The 19,242-nt window shown below is 31.6% G+C and overlaps 1 long non-coding RNA gene across 1 annotated transcript in view; it reads left to right on the top strand.

Moving 5' to 3' along the window:
* Positions 1–19,242, top strand: part of LOC106681081 (uncharacterized) — a 103,467-nt gene that overhangs the window by 74,115 nt on the left and 10,110 nt on the right. Inside the window, exon 3 of the long non-coding RNA XR_002945198.2 lies at positions 16,699–16,754. This is a non-coding gene — a long non-coding RNA (uncharacterized lncRNA). The remainder of the gene's footprint in view (positions 1–16,698; positions 16,755–19,242) is intronic.

The raw sequence follows: 19,242 nt of genomic DNA, 5'->3' as shown, positions 1-19,242 counted from the left end.
TTTTTCATTGAGTGGCGGTCCCACAAAATGAAGAACTTTGACCTCCAACCATGGTTAGGCAATATAGGACTCCAATGGGAGTCTTGGCCGAAAAAGAAAAAAAAAAAAAAATCACTTCACATGGCTCCTCTTCTGCCACGGATACTATACTGAGCATATATTACACTATCTTGAGATGTCTACACGTTTGGCAAACTGGCAAATTCGCATATGTGCTAGTGTGTGGATTGGTTATTTGGATTGACTGATACAAGCTGGTCTGATTTTGCGACCCTTTGGGTCGGCATTTGGTCACAAGTCAAAGGGCACAACTGAATATTTATGCTCTCCGTGTTTTAATTAGTTAAATAATTTTCCCAACCTTCAAATTCAATAATTAACTCCATTTTAAGATTTTATGTTTTAAAATTTTATCGATTTGATATAAATACACTGTTTCAAACCTCGTTAATCAACTTTTGCAATTTTTTTTTTTACAAAAATCCAAAATCCTACGTAAAATTCTCAGTGCTCCTTACTTTGTCACAAATAAAATCATACATAAAGACCTTAATGTTCCCTATGTAACCGAACTAGCCCGAACCAGATATCACTCCTTCCATTATAAACTCCCTAACCACTCAACCCCCTAGTTTCTAATCTTGCATCCTCTTCCATTCATGACAATCCTCCGAGGCGCCTGAAAAGAAGATGTCCACGAGACCAGCTAATGTAAAATGTCATTAGAGTGCTACCAATGGGTAGTTTCTCTACACGCGTGTAACACTCCAATTTAACTTAGATCAGATTCTCTAAATTTATTTTAATGCACAGTTGTAAACAGCAATAAATAAATATTAAAAAAAAAAAATTATTTAACCTAGCACGAATTTGTTTTTATGAAGACATTATATGTTTAAGTAATTAAATTAAAAACGTTTTCGATAAAAATTCTACAACGAAGGTTGAATTTATAGGTTATGTAGTACTATTCATATCAATTTTTATCATCTACAACCTAAATATTTGTGTTTCCTTATCATTTCGCTTATTATTATTTTGTTCTTTGGTTTATAGTAAAAGTAGATTAAATCGAATGTTATAGCCGAAATAATTCAAAAAAGAAAAAAACATACATGTGGATAAGAACATTTGTTGCTTCTTTTGTTTACCAAGTCTTAGATTTGTGGTGTAAATCCAGCATTAGAACTAAATGACTAGAATTATTTTGTAGTATAAACATACTACAGATCATAAACATATTATAAATACATTTTAAATAGATATAATTGTAATATGAGATGGTTGAATATACTAGATGGTATTAATTAACTGAGTTTACATTAAGTGTGCTGTGTTCGCATGTCAACTTAATGTAATGGGGCATCATCTATATTGAGGAAGACCGTTATAAATGAATTTCTCTTCAAGGTGCACACATGCTTTTAAATATATATATTTTCTGACTACGTATGTTCATAAATTCATGGAGGGTCAAGTGGAGCAAATGTATAAATTATTCAAAATAGTTTTTTTTATTTTATTAATTTATTCAAATAAGTACATCTAATACGCAAGATGGTGGTGGGTACGGTCAGCAAAAATACATAAATAAACTAAATGGATTTATTTGTGCCGACGTTTCGAGCTGAATTTCAGATCTTCATCAGGGCTGAAAAATAAAACGAGATGAAACCCTTAATTTAGAGACAATAAAAATAAAAAGGGAATAATAATAAAAAAAATTGTAAATATACATAACAACTAAATTAATTATAGATATTAGTTGAATAATACTAACAGAAGATAAAATATAATATTGTAAGAAATACAAAAAATAAATTATGAACAAATATTTAAACTTCCAATACATTTCGACCAGATGGCAACAACTATTGGTCAATGCCAAAATAATATACAGAAATGATAAACATAAATAAAATATGAGTTAGTTATGCTTTTAATCATATGGGTGCTGTAGAGGCTAGTTCGAATTATAAGCTGCAACTGTACAATATAAATTAATTTATAGCCATAAAGTAAATAATTAAATTGACAAAATACAACCAGATGCAAAATAAAGTTAAATAACAAAAACAAAACATGGTCGATATCCAGTTGCTCTAACCCGCTTCAGAATAGGTCATACTCTGCTCACGCACAATCGAATCTGATCAGAAAACTGCCACATCCAACGTGCCAGTACACTCTCACCATTAAACATATTTTTGAAGAACGCCCTCTTTATTTACCAACAGTAAGCAGAATAGGACTGACCCCAATTTTATCCGAAGCTCTCACCGATGAGGAAGCTAAAGTCACTTTGATGTTTAAATTTTTAAAAGCACATCGCCTTATTTCTAAATTATAGCTCCTTTTTGAATTTTTTTTTCCTTAATTCGATTTTATATTTGAATCACGTGCATGTCTGTTTGTGTTTTGTAACTTAATTATGACATTCCATTGGCGTTAATTACCAAAGGTTTTTACGCCTTTAAATAAAGACAAACAAAAAATTAATGAAAGAGTTGTATCAGGAACTATGAAATTATTTTTTGTCTGTTCTCAACGCATACATACAAAGAGTACAGTTATCATAATAGGGGTATTCATGATCCTTAGTTTAACATGTTAAATGCAGAAATATTTCCTTCTTTTATCATGTTAAAATGATATAGAGAGAGGAGAGAAAGAAATACTTTATTCATTCATGCTGCCCAAATACATCGGGTTGCTACATTACACAGCATACTGATCAATCCGTGACTGGACAAATATAAGTTACATCATATAATAGGGGTATTCATGATGTGTTAAATGATAATGTTTTACCATGTTAAATGTTATAACTATAAGATTGTGAGCAGCCCTATTTAAAGTCATGTTAAATGTTTTATGCATAAGAGCCCCTAGCGGATTTTCTCAGATACTTGTTGTATAAGCCTTTATGTTTATAACCTTCCTTCCAGACCCTCATGTTATTGTTTACTTCAGTTTTGATTTAAGTAATTAATTAAAACATGCCTAGAGTGAGTGAAAAGTGGAATTTGTGTGAAAGTTTAGCTTATGAAATGAAATGAAAACATAACTTTATTCTGGGACATATGTCCCCTAAGAATAATTACATGGTTCATATAGTGAGTTTTTTATCTGGCGAGCGTTTACAAATTTTCAGATAGTAGAATGAAATTACATTGTTTTTTTTCCTCAAATGTATCATTAAAATTATCCATTCTGGTTTAATAACAGGGATATGAATACCACAAACACACGAAAAACTGAGCTTTCACAACAACAAAAATGGCGGCGATCTCAACTGGGCTATTGTGTGATGTCATTCTCCATTTAACAGACCAAGTAACAGACTCTCAGCCATGTTAAATGTTATTTCGTTTTACCACGGTAAAAGAAGGCAATTTTTTTCGATTTAACATGAGTTTTTCCATTTAACACGGTTTAACATGTTAAACCAAAGATCATGAATACCCCTAATATAATAGATAGATAACATTTTTTTTTCTTCCACAGTTTTCTTTTACAATTAATACCAGTTTACAAACTAACTACAAGTTTTTCGATTTATTCCTTTTTTTTTTTCTTTCCCTTCTAAATAACATGGTTGAGAGTATGTTAAAAGGTGAATGACTTCACGCAACAGACCAGCTGAGATCCACATCATTTTTTCTGTAGTCGTTTTGATTGGTTAATTGCTTGTAGTTTGTGTTTTTGTTGTGTTAGTATTGTTTTGGACGTTATTAAACAAGGCACTCAGTAGCCAAATTTTCATACTTCTACTTTTAACTCAATTTATTAATCTAGTAATAAATTACTTTAATCAAAACTTAGAAGTAACAATAACATGAAATTTTGGAAGGAAAGGTTACTAAACAAGTTGCTAAAAAATCCGCTAGGAGCTCTTATGCGTTTACCATTTAACATGACTTTAAATAGGACTGCTCACATTTAAACATAACTAACATTTAACATGGTAAAGCATTTTACATTTGACACAATATCATGAATACCTCTAATATCTTCTATCAAGAAAAATATTGGTTAAAATAACACTTTTTATACAAATATTTTTTGAAAACCACAAAAATAAAACCTCAACAGAAGCCTACCAATCTAAGTAAAACTTAGGGACGTATGTTAGGTTTTATATGTATTGTATTTCTTGCTCCAATAACAGGGCAAGAAATATTTAATAGGTCTGAGAATCGAAGCTAGGTTTTTTTGTACTGACCATCGGGTCCCACAAGATCAAAGAGCTCATCATGATTCCAAAGGTTGGTTCAAATTGTCCAGAACTGAAAGAGGATCATTAGCAACATAACCATCAAAGCTATGTGCCCCAGCCCTAGATAGGGCCAGCCCTCCGCAGGCAGTCAATTCTTCCTATTCACTCTGCCTTTCCCTTGGGGCTGGTGTCATTCTCCAGAACCCAACCAAAATACTTAAAAAAAAAATTGGGAGGATAAGGAAATTTCCAATGAATAGGGAACTAACTAGAAGGCAACCATAGTTAGCTATAATCTATAGATGATTGTTGATGTGTTCAAACTATCAATGGTTTCTTGTTCATCCAAGACGAGCAGAATTATATTAGGGGCATTCATGATCTTTGGTTTAGTATGTTGAAGTGAGTTAGGTGGAGAACTATTTCCTTCTTTTAGCATGTTAAAACAATATAACGTTTAACATGCGTCTCTTACTAGGACAGCTAAATGGAGAATGACGTCACTCAACAGACCAGCTAAGCTCTACACCATTTTGATAGGTTAGTTGCTCATGTTTGGTCCGTATAGTTTTTGTTTTGGACTTTTTTAAAACTCTGATAAACTAAGGAATAAAAATAATGAAATTATTGAAGATTTTCCTATTGTTCTTTATGGATGTGAAAGGTGGCCTTTAAGGGATGAAATGCGCCTTAAGGTTTTCGAAAATAAAGTATTACTTTAAATATTCGGACCGAAAAAGGATCAATTTTACAGGAGAATTTAGAAGATAACACTGAATTAAGGGAACTACACTCGGTAAATATAATTCTAGTTATAGCATTGCGGCGTATAAGATGGGTGTGTTAGGTTGTAGGGCTTAGTAACCAGCGGATCCCTAAAATGTTAATAAACTCTGAAACTACGAGTTAACGTCCGAGGATTGGACCGAAACGTAGATGGGAGGATTGCGTTAAACCAGATTTGGTGGAATTGGGTTTGGAGGAGCATCACTGGAAGGATGTATGCAGAGAGCGTTTGGTGGTATCGGCATCGAACCTTCGGGTTCATTAGGCCTTCATTATTATTATTGTTAATGTTATTATTAAAGACTTTGGAAGTAAAGGTTACCAAGCTGCCCATAAAATCCGCTAGGAGCTCCCCTTCATTTAACATATAACATAAACTTAATTAGGCCGCTCTCAATGCTATACTTTTAGTACTTTTATTACTAAGATTTAGCATGTTCAAACTTTTTAAATTTAACACATTCTTAAATTCCCCTACTATTCAAAAATTACTCTAAAATCCAAAAGTTATATTCAACAATTACTAATCATAACTAAATCTATAAAATATGAAAGCAAAATTTAATACTTTCTAATATGATATATTTTTTATTAATTGATTGATAGTGGTTAACTATAATAAAAACACAGATTCTGTTGATCCCATAATCTCAGTATATTTTATTACAACTCCTAAAATAAGTTCACAAAATGTTCATTGCTAATTGTTCAGACAACATTCTTTGTTTATGAAAAACAATATCTCGTGAACGATTAAATGTACAGATGCCTGATAGCAATGAAATTGGAGAAAGTTTAATGTTCTATAAAGTAGTTTATGACGTTGGGAAAGTAGTTTTTCTGATATTTTAATATGAATATGAATTTTGCATAGAAAGTTTGTTCAAACAACTAGAAATCAATCTATTTTAACCAGTATCAAAAAAATTACCACTCCTACAAAGATTTTTTTTATAGATAGATTTATTTATTGATAGATATTACAATCTACCACACAGTTGTGGGCAATAGGTAATAGTGATGAATGATCTCATACATACTAAAATATAAATAATAATACTAATAATAATAAAATTTAAAAAAAAAAATAATAAAAAAAGAACTCTCTTAAAATATATACAAACAAAAGAATAAACAAGATGAACATAATCAAACTATCTGTATGAAAAATAAAATAACATAATGATAAAATAATATATACAATATTTACACAATCGACCTGAGGATCCTTGAGCCCACTCTATCCCCCCGTGTGAGGGGTAGAGCAGAGCTCAAAAGATCCCAGCGCATCCCTCTCGGTAGTGAGCCAGTGGCCAGTGGAGGCTGAGCAAGTGCGCTAAAGCCGCAAACACTCAACTTGAGTGGAGAATCTGACCATTTCCAGAACTCCAATTGCCTACAAAGATTAACGTTATAAACCACTTTATATATATAATCTTTTCACTTTCTTAAGACTGGTTATTATTGTTTAAATAAAATACATTTTATTCAATTCAACGTTTCGGGCAATTCAGCAATCCTCAAGGAAAATCTATCGCACTTTTTTTTTTTTTTTTTTCACGGAACGGCCTTCCGCGAACTACTTTTCCCTTTTCATTTTTGCTTTTCTTCTCTTCCAGTATCTTCTCATCATTTCTACGTACCTTTGCTTCCTCTCTTCTCTGATAACGCAGTACCCTTCCGTTTTTCTTTAGGTGCCGCAAAAACATTGATTTCTTTTAATTATTTTTTTTATAGAGAACACTCTATCTAGGCAGTTTCAGTTATTTTAAATGTTTTTGTTTCCTCTCTCATTTGCATCACATATCCTCCTACGCTCTTATTTTCACGAATTCTGTCAAAGAGTTTCTTTTTAAGTCGGCTTTGGTCCATTCTCATCATGTGCCCGTAGAATCTCAGTCTTCTGATTATTATATCGTTTTCCAAGTCTTTTATCTTCCTGTAGACTTCCTGAGTGAGTCTTAACCTGTAGCCTTCCTGTGTTTTCTTGGACCCATAGATTCTCCTCAGGATACTTCTCTCTATTTTCAGTATTTTTTCCAGGCTAGGGAGACACGTCTCCATTCCTTATAAAATTACTGGTTTTATCACCGTGTTATAGTGTCTAATTTTTGCGTTAGACGAAAGGTTCTTCTTATTGTAAATATTGCCTGTTGCCCAGATATTTAAATTTCTTTGTCACTCTTTTCTGTCCATATTTCCATGTAATAACAGTTTTTATTATACATTGATTTTAACAGAATAGACTGCAAAACAGTTTTCAATTATTTATGTGAATTTAAATTTGTTTTTATAATCAGATAAATTGGACATATGGAATTGAGCTCTGGGGCTCCACCAAACCATCAAATTCTTCCCGCATCCAATCGTTACAATCCAAAATCCTACGTAAAATCCTTGATGCTCCTTATTATGTCACAAATAAACTCATTCACAAAGACCTTAACATCGCATTCGTTGTAGATTTGACCCAAAACAGATATACGTCTTTTCATTCCAAACTCCTTAACCATCCTAACCCATTAATTCTTAATCTTTCATCCTTAACAATCCCTGATAATCCTCCTAGGCGTCTGAAAAGAAGATGGCCATGGGACCTTCTAATTTAAATTAATGTTTGAAGTACCTCCAATGGGTGGTTCCTTCCCAAGATTTTCAAGTGTAAATGAAACATACTACATATTTACCTATTGTATAATTTTGTACAGTTGTAAATTACATTAAATAAATAATTTAAAAAAAAAAATTGTTTTTAAGGTATGGTATTTTATTAATAATGTTGTTAGTGGTTACAATTTTTAGAAATCAATGTATAATAAAATCTGTTATGTGATAGATTACTCTTGAGGATGGCCGAATTGGCCAAAACGACTTTTAAATGAAATAAAAACTGTTTTATGACTTAAATTGGATACAATTTATTTTATTTAAACAGTTATGAACGACTTTATAGTACATTAAAGTTGATGTATCTTCTGGTTGATGTGCCTATTTGAGCTGTTGATGTGCTATGTGATGCCTGAACTGAGGAAACTTCAACTATGCTTTGTTCAGAAACCCAAGGCTTCTTGATTTAAATCTTTTAATTGAATTCTAACAATCCAGAATTTAATTTGGGAGCAAGAATAGACTCATTTGTTCTCATACGAAGACGGAACAACAAGATTAGGCAAACGTTGGTACGAAATTGCGTTTCTAAGACTACCAGCTGATATTGCCTTCACACATCCTATTAACGCTCGAAGGAAATTTTCCAGAGTTATATTGCCTGCCCTCCGAGTAAATTAGTAAATTAATTCGCTAAATAAAGTAATGCCTCCTTAATTATGGAAGTTGATTATTAGTTCACACATCGGTAATTAAATCGATTGTTTTTTACTTTGACTTATATTACAAGAGCCTTAGAGGATAAGAAAAGTCAATTATTTGATTCCCCAGTTTTTGATTAATTAGCTCTATATCTTTAAAACTATTCTCAACAGTAGAACATGGGGAATGACGTCATATAATAGACCAGCTGAGCTTCAAATCATTCTATTTGTTATCGTTTTGAAAGGTTAGTTACCAGTAGTTCGTTTTTGGTTGGTATTATTTTTATTTTGGACTTTTTTAAAACTCTGATAAACTAAGGAATAAATATAATGAAATTATTGAAGATTTTCCTACTATTATTTATGGATGTGAAAGGTGGCCTTTTAGGGATTAGATTAGATTTTTATTCAGGGCGATCAACATCTAGGTTATTCACCCTTTTTACTTCATCTATCTTCTTGTCTTTGACATTTGATGGTTGAATGTAGACTATTTCCTTTTTACACTGGTCGGAATTGGCGGATTATATTTTAGTATAAAGTTGAGTTTCTTTGAGAAATTTTATTATTTTGTCTATGGATTCTGCTGAGTCTTTAAGGGCCAATTCTCTTGTACGTGGAATTTAATTATTTTCGAAGGCTTGACGAAATGATGAGCATTCTTCAATTATATGCTTTATTGATAATGGGGACTGACAGGTTTGGCATATAGGCTGGTCCTCTTTTGTGATTAAGTGAAGGAGAGTTAATTCTCTTCTGTTTCCCCTTATGGCACTTGTCCACTTTTGTGTATTTTTTTTTTACATTTCTTAATTTATTGGTGAGTGGTACGTCAGCCCACATTGAATCCCAACTTTTTCCGATTCTGTTCCTTAAAAATGCATTTATGTCTTTCGGCTCGTAAATTTGGAGTGGTGGAACGTTCATTGTAGCAGCCTCTTTAGCTGCTGCCTCATTTCCAGCTATTCCTGAGTGCCCTGGAGTCCAGAGAAAGGAAACACTTTTTTTATGATGTTTTAGCATGTCGATATAGTTATGAATTTTGTAAGAGAAAATCATTTAAATTAGAGTAAATTTGCTAAAATGTGAGCCCTAATGCAATTGTTTACGTTGAATAGTTCTCGAGATATAGCTTTTTAAAAAAACTTTTCATAAAAACTACTACTCCTACGAAGATAAACGTAATAAACTACTTTATAGTACATTAAACTAGCTTTAATTAGAGTGCTTATAGACATCTATACGTCAAATGGTTTTTGAGATATAGATTTCTCAAAATAAATTTACTAACTTCTAATCTTTCAGTAAATTTTTTATGAAATGATGCTTTTTAAACTATTAGACGTAAATAGCTCTACTTTAGATGATGTTCTCCTAGGTTTTCCAGTGATATTGGTAATTTTAAAGATATAGAGTTCCGAATAAAAAATAAATTTTTTTTTAATGTTTTGAAACAACAGCCATTTTTTATTCCCACTATCCATACTTGACAGACTCATCAATTTTGACTAGTAACTAACGATAATAAAAATGACAAAGGGTTAATGGCCTGCAATAATGTGATAACCAATGTTTGGGATAGTGCAAATCAGATCCTTGAAAATGGCCGGAATTGCTTAAACGTAATTTTATTGATATAATTTTTTTTTTCTTATTATAAACATTTTTATTGAAAATACAATCTGTCACACTCATAGACAATAAATATTAGTAGTTCAAATATTCCTACATATTTACATAATTAAAATAATTATAAAGAAAAATCAATAATATAGAAAATAAATATGAAATAAAATAAATGTAACTAATTAACCATATCTCATTGTTAGTCGTAATTAAAAATGTATAAATATTAATTATAGAAGTTGATAATTAACTAAAGGAATATTTTTCAGGCCGAAAACATTTTTATTTTTAAATTTTAACATCTTTATTTTTAACTTTATCTTATTATCAGTTTTATCTCGTACTGGTTCACTAAAAAGCAGATCTGGGACATCTAGACGAACCATCCCCCCTGGAAGGCTATAAATTATATCCAACCCTGGCTATTATCCAGGCAGTCTCCAAATACTCCCGATATTTCTGGATCTCGTGAGACCTGTTTAGTGGAAGGGCCACCCTAAGCGATCACGAACTGTTTTCACTTTTCCCTCCGAGAAGGAACGACATCGATAGTGGAAGGAACCTGTTCCAGCGATCGCTCCGACTCCTGGAAGAACCGTTAATCGAATTACTCCCCTCTTCTTAGCCCCTGGGGCAGGATCGTGCACTCTCTCCGACCAGGTGACTCACGACTGACCCCATCTCGACCTGTTCACGAAGATCGGGAGATTGCGATGCTGTCCCATCGCTGCAGATCTAATATCTGGTAATGCTGTAAATATTGTAACTCAAAGCAATTTAATGTATAGTTCTTAAAATTAATTTAACTTTAATTAAAATAATAAAATTTGCAACGGTAATTTTTAATAACATCGCGTGAATTTCAATTGAGTAATTTTCAAAGGTTTAGGCATAAAAGGAAAAAAGTAACTAAAGTATCTAGAAATTGTCAACAGATATCGATATTTTTAGTCTGATTATCGGTAGTATCGATCTTCGACCTTCATTGTTAAACATCCATATATGTTTATAATTTTCAATTTTACTGCTTACCTTCTTTTGGCTTTATTTAACTTAATTTCTTTATTTTGTTAATTTTACCTATAAATTTTCATTCATTATTATAACATTTTTTTTCCTTTTCCACTTATATCATTATGTTTATTCTAATTTTTTTTTTCCCAATCAGAACTATTATCTGAACACAAATTTTCAAGTCCACCTCTAAACATTATTGTCCAATCAAACTAGGACAAAGAGGGCCAATAAGTGAAAGTTTTATTATATTTATTTATTATTAAATATAATATGAAAAATTTTATTTTACTTAATTTTTAAATACAAATTTTCTCGAAAAAAAGTTAGCGTGGCAGGTGGAAAATAGAAAAAGTTCTAATACATTAAGTATTCAAAATAGAAAAAATTACCCAAAAACCTGTTTGTCACAAAACCTTAGAATTGTGTTGGGTGACCCCCTATACTTTAAGGTAGGCAAAAGTTACGACTGAAAAAAATATTCCTATTTTCCTAGTTTGAAGGTATAGTTTATTTTTCATCGATTATTCAATCTGAATTTCAGGTTTTCCATCTCCTTAGTTTGTGGCTTTCCTGTGAAAAATAAAATATTGTTATTTGATGCATTTTAGATATTAAGATGTTGTTAAAAATCTATGTATCTTTAACATCCGAGATCTGAAAATTAATATTACTTGTTTTTTGACACTGCACAGCTGACAACTGCAATAGGTGTTTTTCTCACATATGTGTTTGGGGCCAACCCCCGTTTTACAAGCTATAACTCAATGAAATAAAAAAACTCAATGAATTAAAAAATTTATTTTTTACGATCCATTTTAATTATTCCATTATTATATGTTTTGATTGAAACAGTTTTTTTAATAATTTATTTATAGTTATTTACAACTGTATTCACATATATACAAGTAAATTTGCTGTAGGTGACATAGTGACATGATAAAAACATGTAGAGAATCTACCCACTGATAGAACTCCAATAACATTTCTAGAGGAGAAGATCTCGAGGCCATCTTCTTTTCAGACGCCTATGAGGATTATTAGGTAATGAAGGAGAAGCCAGTTAGAAACAAGTGGATTTGGGTGGTTGAGAAGTTTATTATGGAAGGAATGGTATCTGGTTCTGGCCAAATCATATGGAACATTGAGGTCCTGATGGATGACTTGATTTGTGACAAAGTAAGGAGCATTAAGGATTTTACGAAGGATTTGATTCTGGAGGAATTTGATGGTTTAGTGGAGCCCCAAAGCTCAACTCCATATGTCCAGATAGGCCTTATTATAGTCATGTAGTTCAGTCTTTTGTAATGGATTGGCAATTTAGACCGTTTGTCTAGTAAATGTTCCAATAGTCGGAATCTACGAGGATTGAAATATTAATGGCAATTAATTTGTCATCCTTGTTTCAATAAAACCCTGACGAAGCCCTGCAAAGGTGGGCGAAACGTAGCTTAACAATAAATAGTTTGTATACTATTTTGATAGCTTTATTGGCCGCCATCCGGACTATTTACAATCCACTTCATATGAACTATCTTCTTCTAAAAGATTTTTTTTTAATGATCCACTACTTGGTCATTTCTGACATTCAGGGGATTGTCTACAGGTTACCACCCTATTTTAATCATGGTGGGGATCAAGTTTTCATTTAGTGGGACCGTTACTGAAATTATTGTCGACCACCCAGATCGGATTCGAACCGGCGCCGCTGCAGTTCCGAGGTTCCTAATGCTATAACGGCCTAGAGACAGAATTATACACCATCACTTCACTAATGTTGGAGGCATACTAGCCGTTTTATATTAATGACATTTGAAAACTATAGTTTATATTTTTTCAAAAATAACTTAATATTTTTTTATATCGACATACATATAAATTCCAATGCGGGTTAACTCAGCTACAGACCTCCCGGTGTACAAAGTTAATAATAATAATTATTATGAATTATTTTATTCTTCTTTTATTATTTAGATAATTTTATGAGAATGATCGATAAAAATATAGTCTATGTATTGTCCTAAAGGACAAATTTCTTCTCTAGACTTCTTGAAATATGAAGCATCATTCCTACTGTATTAAAATGAAAGCAGCATTCCTTTTTTCTATCGACCTCCTTTATCTTGACCAATTAACATTTATTGGCCATTGAGTAATTACTGCGTACGTGGTCACATGCAATAAAGGTAATTATTAAAGGATAAAAATAAAATAATTACAAAGAATTTGCAAAAGGTCGCTTTGTTTCGTATCAAAGGTTATTTAGGAAAGCAACTTTATTAAATCAATAAAATAATAATAATTATTATTCGGTTTTTCTCGCTATTGCGGGTTGAATATATGGTGGGGGATCTAAAAATCCAACCACCTTCATATTTTGTTTATTTATTTATTTTATCTTTTGAAATACTTAAAACCTTTCGTACTATACCTGCAGTGTCTAAGAGAACCGACTGTTGAGCCTCTCTTAGTTCATCAACAGGCACTCCCAAAGCATTCACGCCTGCCACTGTTTTTGGTACGAGGCCATTGGTAGATATTATGATTGGAGTTGTGGTAACTCCCTCCACGTGATACAGTTCCTGCCAATTCCTGTTATTTCCTTAGTTTTCTCCCACAGTAGAGCTTATATTATTATCGTTTGGGATTCCGACATCAATGAGTCCCACTTTCTTTTTTCTTAGATCAATAAGGATGATATCTGGTTTATTATGGCATACTGTATGGTCCGTAATTATTGATTCATCCCAATAGAGCTTAAGAGGACCTTTTTGGAGGAGTCTATTTGGGTGGTACTTGTAGTACTCTTATTTCATTATTATTATTATCATTTTATAATTATCTACTCTCATTTTTCCCAAGTGTTATCAATTTTTTAATCCCAGAAATGAAAAGTTCTGAGTTTTAGAGTGTAAGTTAGACCCCTTCGGATTAACTGATACAAGTTGTTTTTTTAAAGAGTTTGTGGTGCACTATGTCAATATAACCTCATTACAATGTGGATGTGATGTTTTCACATCTAGCAAAAAAAGAGAAATGAATTATTCCTTGTTATGAATTATTGACCACCTCACTGAAGCCAATATTTTTTTCGGATGCGAATTTGGTCTCGTCGATATTCGACCACTGACCTGGCCGCCGCCTGTTATATACTAATATAAATTATATACATTCAATTTTCATCACACGTGATTATCGTTTCAAGAAAAGGATCGTTTTTTTTTTGCTTAGTGAGGAGTGAAACCTATGGCTTCTAAAGCTTCAGCTGCAGTCGCTCTTATGTTCTTGAGGTATCTTTTTTACTTTGGTATGTTTTTACTTTACCAAGTGTCGAGAAACTGTCGATGCACTTGAATTGAGTTATGCTGCAAGTCCTTCAATTGTTTAGTGAGGTTTCCACAGTAAGCCAAAGACCATCGCCGTCAATTTCTGTTGGAGGTATTCCTTTGGGTTGGTTATCCAAATATGTTTTACCAATCAAAAACGAATCCTTCATTACAACTACCTTTCCCGAACGTTGCAGTAGTGCCGAGTATCCAAGTATAAATTCGTAAACAAAATTGGAAATTAAGTGATGATGTGGTAATGTATATATATATATATGTATGTTGTATTTTTTATACAGTTGTAAATATCAATAAATAAAAAAAAAAATATATAAAGCTTAAATAATTATGAGAGATAGTTGACCGTGGATGACTTATACGAGGAGAAGATGGTTGGGAGTGCGGTCAAAATATAACACAAATAAGTTGATGTAAATTATTTAATCGTGCCAACGTTTCGGCTAGAATGTCTAGCCTTCATCAGGGCTAAGAACAGAACAAGATAACAACCAATGAATTCAGAAAATATAAACAGAATGACATAAAGTGAATAATTGTACAGAATGGAATTAATAAAATGAAGTGATGAGAGAAATGGAAAATAAATTGTATGAATATATTAGTTATTAATAATTTAAAAATTAAAATATGGAAAGAAAAATAAAATTGAGAGAAAGAAAATATATGTAACCATAATAACAAAAGATATGAATAGAAAAAAAAATATTTTGAAAACATCAATAATAAATAATATAGGGTGAACATAACTAATAATCAACTTATTTGAGTTTTATTTTGATCGCACCCCCAACCATCTTATCCTCGTATAAAGCTTAAATAGATCTGTGTATAATAATAATTATATGAAGCTATTTTTGTAGTTTTTTATTATTCAATATAAAAACAAATTATTCCGAGTTAATAACGTTCCCCATTATTGTCCTTAGCAACCTCCGTCCTTAATTACTGCATACCGGCAACACACAAATATAATTGTGCACCATATATAATGCATAATATTCTCGAACTGGAATAGGTTTGGTGAAATTTCAGAACTAGAAACCGACTTTTTTGTTTATTAAAATTTACTGATGACTTTTTAGTTTCAAAAGTTCATTTCAGTACAAATAATTATTTTTATTCGAAAAATAATTTGAATTAGTAACTTAGACATTACTCAGAGGAAATAGAGAAACTTAAGGCTAAATATATCTGTTTACCAGTGGAAGCATGTTGATAGATTGATTTCATCTGACCACAGTGATTGTGATACATTTACTGTCGTGGCAGAACTGTCATACTTTTTTTTTTTTATTTTTAAGTCTTTTATTCGAGATCTATGTAGCGCTATCTATCAAGATTCCTTGAGGCCGTCCTGAAATAAATATTGACTGACCCTGGCAGGAATCGAGCAAATAATATCTTTCTGAACTAAGAACTCTGAGACCCTCACCTTGGACTTTATATTGTCCAAATTGATGAGTCTGCCAATTAGGTTGGGTGAACAATTTCAAGAGTTGAATAAAAATTTTTATTAAATTAATAATGTTTTTTTTTACTTCTTAGGGAGGGGAGAGAGGGAGGACAGCGGAACTTGTATCGTATAGTAAACTACCTTAGATTTTATTGCTGTCAGACATTTGTACGCTAAGGTGCCTGAGATATAAATTTTCATAAATCAAAATATTTTTTTTTAAAATAATTTATTTGTTATTTACAACTGTATAAAGATATATACAAGAAGTAAATTTGGTGTAGGTGACATAGTGACATGATACAAACATGTGGAGAATCTACCCACTGATAGAACTCCAATAACTTTTTAGAGGAGATGATCTTCGAGGCCATCTTCTTTTCAGACACCTAGGGGGATTATTAGGTAATGAAGGAGAAGTCAGGTTAGAAACAAGTGGATTTGGATGGGAAGTTTATTATGGAAGGAATGGCATCTGGTTCTGGCCAAATCGGCAACATATGGAACATTGAGGTCCTGATGGATGACTTGATTTGTGACAAAGTAAGGAGCATTGAAGATTTTGGAGTGTAAGGATTGGATTCGGGAGGAATTTGATGGTTTAGTGGAGTCCCAAAGCTCAACTCCGTATAAATCAAAACATAAAATTTTAAAAAAATATGATTTAATTAAATTTACTGTAACGTCCTCTTAAGTTAAAGGCTTATTTTACGCTTTAACCTTTGAAAAGTACTATGATAGAAAAAAACTATTATCATTACACCTTTTCAGTTTTTTGTCGACTCCAGGTAATTCCTCCTTCCCCCCCCCTTAGCGGAACTAAAAGAACCGTTCTTTCAATTTCTCGGGGTAAAGCGCTCAATTCCTTCTTCTTCCTCCTTTTCAATTTGTTCTCATTTCAATTGGATTAGTTCTAATTTTTTTTTCTTATTTTAATTTCAGAAACTGTCCGGACTTCATCCAGACCAAGGAGGTAAAGGAACCCGTTAGGTCATAAAGTAAGCCATTTCTTGAAATTTTTAATTTAACTATAGCTTTTTATTGTTCAGTTACGGTTCTTTCTACAGAATCTTCACATAATATAACTTAACTATATGTTCAATAAAAATAAATTAAATAAGTAAAATTTTATATAAGAAGGTGGTCAGGGTTGCGGTCAAAAGAGAAACAAAAATAGTTTACAACTATTTATTTTCCGACGTTTCGCCCCACTTTGCAGGGCTTCATCAGGGCTAAAAAGATACAAAATGATACAATGATAAGAATAAAAATATAAAGATAAGATACAATGATAAGAATAAAAATAAGTAACTAAGGCAAGTGTAAATTTTTTTTATAAAAATACGTAAAATATACAGATAAAAAAAAAAAAAGTACAGGAGATGTACATAAAACAAAACAATACGGGGAAGGAAAAAAAATAGAGATTAAATAAACGTCATAAAAGAATAATTATAAATAAATAAGTAATAATAAAGATATAAAATGATAATAAATCAAAGAACAAGTGAGGACTTGACATGACCACATATATGTCATATTTTATCTATAAAATTTGTAATGATATATTATCTATATATCATAGTTTAAAAATTAATTTTAAGCTTATTTTTACTTTACCATATTTTGTTTAATCCACCTTTCCCTCACTACTACCAGCCCCTTGATTGATATTAGTTATTGTTCACTTTCTAACTTTGTTAACATCTTCAAAATATTAACCTCTTTCCTATTTTACTACTGAGTCTGCTAATGAATCTTCTCGTAACTTTTCTGTTTGCTAACTTATAAATGTTTGCAGTTTCAGTTAAAACTACTAAATGAATTAATAAAATGATCACGAAGCGAATTCGTGTCAGTTCTGTAAATGAACTCAAAGTTTGCCTCGGTAATGCTGAAGTTGTTGGTAAAATTAAGCAGAATTCTGATGAGTTCCCAAGTCGATTGTCCTACTAACTTTCCTTCACTAATAACTTTCTTCTATTCCATTTTTTTCCCCCTTTTTAATATTCTTTGGTCTAAGATTGTCAAAATTCTTAACAAAAGGGGTATTCATGATGTTGTGTTAAATGTCAAATATTTTACCATGTTAAATGTTATTTCGTTTTACCACGGTAAAAGAAGACAATTTTTTTCGATTTAACATGAGTTTTTCCATTTAACATGTTAAACCAAAGATCATGAATACCCCTAAAATTGTCTTTTGTAAAATTGAAACTGGGCGATCATATTTTATTGTTTTCGATTCATTTTTAAATTTAGTTTAACAACGATCTATAATAAATAGCGAACCTTCGATTTTTTGCACCTGTTGGTTTTTCGGAGGAGCCAGAAGGGAAAAATGGTGTATTTAGCCATGCTGCCTAAATTCATTGGGTTGCTACGAATCAATCCATGATCGGACATATATACATTACATATATTTACATGATATAAGAATAATTTTTTTGTTCTACCCTTTCCTTTTACAATCAATTATCGTCTATAAACTAAATACAATATATTAATACCATTATTCTCTATTTAATAATTTTATTCCATTTGACAATCTTAATCAATTTATATGCCAATTTTATTCTCCCTATTTCTTTCTCTAATTCCTCCCCTCTCCACTGATCCACAAGATTGCTTGACTTAGAGACTTCGGAAATGACTATACTTGGCTCATTTTTTTTATTTGTTTTTGTATTTAAGGAGGGTAAAAAAATTAGAATAAGTCCAAGAAAAAAACTATTCTTAAACTTCGAAGTGTAGGAAATTACGTGCCAAACTATTCAATTGAAATTGTAAAGAAACTATACTGAACTATAGATTTGTCACAAACGTTCAAACGTAATTAATAAATAAATCTGTGCTGCTGTGTAATGCTGGATCGCCAGATTTTTCTCTAAGGACACTCCACTGTGTGGGTGTATCCCAGAAGACTCTCTAACCCACAGGGTTGAATCAACGGCTACAGGTAACAGACAATAATTATCTGCCACAGCCGGATTCGAAATCTGGGATCCTTGGATTTAGTATTCCATTGCCTTACTACTGAGCTACCCACTCCCCAAATAAAAAAAAAATAAATAAAAGAAATTATGATTTGAATAATAATGATACAAATTCACAATTAATAAATTAATAATGATGAGCTGATAAATTGTAATGAGTATGGAGTGAACTTGATTAAAAAAATAATACAATATGAAATATAAAAATAATAAAATATATAATATTATAATATATACAATATGTAATTTGATATCTAATATAAAAAAGAGCAACTAACGATTACAATAAAACAAAATGATATATGAATGCAATAAACTCTAATGAGGTGTAGATAGTTGACCGTAGATTAATGATTAGAGAAGTTTGTCGGGGGGTACGGTCAGCAAAGAACAACATAAATAAACAAAACCATATTTATTTATTTTATGCCGACGTTTCGACCTGAGTTTCAGGTCTTCATCAGGGGATGTGGCGTAGAAGGTAGGCTTG

This window comes from Halyomorpha halys, unplaced genomic scaffold (assembly GCF_000696795.3).
Source record: "Halyomorpha halys isolate HHAL.00 unplaced genomic scaffold, Hhal_1.1 Scaffold19.1, whole genome shotgun sequence".
Lineage (NCBI taxonomy): Eukaryota > Metazoa > Arthropoda > Insecta > Hemiptera > Pentatomidae > Halyomorpha > Halyomorpha halys.
Note: the sequence above shows the minus strand (reverse complement) of the source record. Positions and strands in the feature narration are given on the sequence as shown.